At 41.5% G+C, this 1,124-nt stretch overlaps 1 protein-coding gene across 1 annotated transcript in view; it reads left to right on the forward strand.

Moving 5' to 3' along the window:
• The window catches only part of SHISA6 (shisa family member 6), a 518,048-nt gene that overhangs the window by 96,399 nt on the left and 420,525 nt on the right, over positions 1 to 1,124 (forward strand). The gene's annotated exons all lie outside the window — the stretch shown is intronic.

Here is a 1,124-nt window from a genome sequence, read left to right on the forward strand (position 1 = left end):
CCACTGTTGCCCCCCCAAGCACCAAGAATACAGAGCATCACTTGCCCCAGCCTGAGAGTTCCTATCTATACCTTGTGGCTAATAGCCACTGATGGATTTTTGCTCCATATGTTTATCCAATTACCTCTTGAAGCTGTCCATGCTTGTAGCTGCCACCACCTCCTATGGCAGTGAATTCCACGTGTATATCCCATGTAGTATAAAGTATAAATGTAGTATAAAGAACAGATGGACAGTGGCATAGAATCTTCTTAAAGTGGCACCTGCAAATCTGGTAGATGGTATCCCAGTTAGCAGGGAAGAATTATTTGTTTCTGCCCCAAATTCAAAGAAATTAAGAAAATAACTGTTCCACACAGAGAAGTACCATCTGCCAACTGACAAGAAAATTGGACTGGCCTGCTTCTATGCCCTTTTGACTACAGCTTTTCATAGAATTGGGATAATGCTGGACACCAACTAATGTCTGCAGGGCATGCTGCTGTTAAAGGCATAGCTACTGAAACTAGTTGGAATGTTTTGATAATAGATTATTAAAAGAAAGCTAATCTTGTGATCATTTCTTGTGATCATTTCTTGAGTAGATGCCACCAGCTGCACAAGTAGAAAAAGCAGGGAACGCAATCTAGGTAATGCCAGTCATTTAAAGGCTGCATCTGATTGTGGAAGTGCAAAGAGGGGATAAACAACATGAGACCCCATGCTTCATACGAGTTTAATGACAGAAACTACCATGATACTGAGGGATAGTACCTCTTCTCTGATAAATTTAGCAATTCAGATCTTGAACTGGCCATTTGCACACTGCACTGACCAGACAGCTGATACGCAGGTGCAAAGCTGCTCATTATGTCACTGTGCTTGCAACAAACTTTGACAAAAAACATCAAGGTGAACTAGTCAGGTACCTGCATCATGTGTGACAGAGGTAATTTGAACAAGGTATGATCTCTTGGCAATTGTGTTTGTGTAGAAGTGCACAACATAACTAATTTGAATCAATAATCCAACTGGAACATTGCATTCAGTGGATCAGTGGCCTTTGCAAAGCCCCCTTTAGCCTGAATGGGATTACACTTCCTTTAAAGCAACACTTGGCCATGTTTTAGAGCTCAAGAGTTGAG

Source organism: Gekko japonicus, unplaced genomic scaffold (genome assembly GCF_001447785.1).
Source record: "Gekko japonicus isolate JY-2015 unplaced genomic scaffold, Gekko_japonicus_V1.1 scaffold820, whole genome shotgun sequence".
In the NCBI taxonomy this organism is placed as follows: Eukaryota; Metazoa; Chordata; class Lepidosauria; order Squamata; family Gekkonidae; genus Gekko; species Gekko japonicus.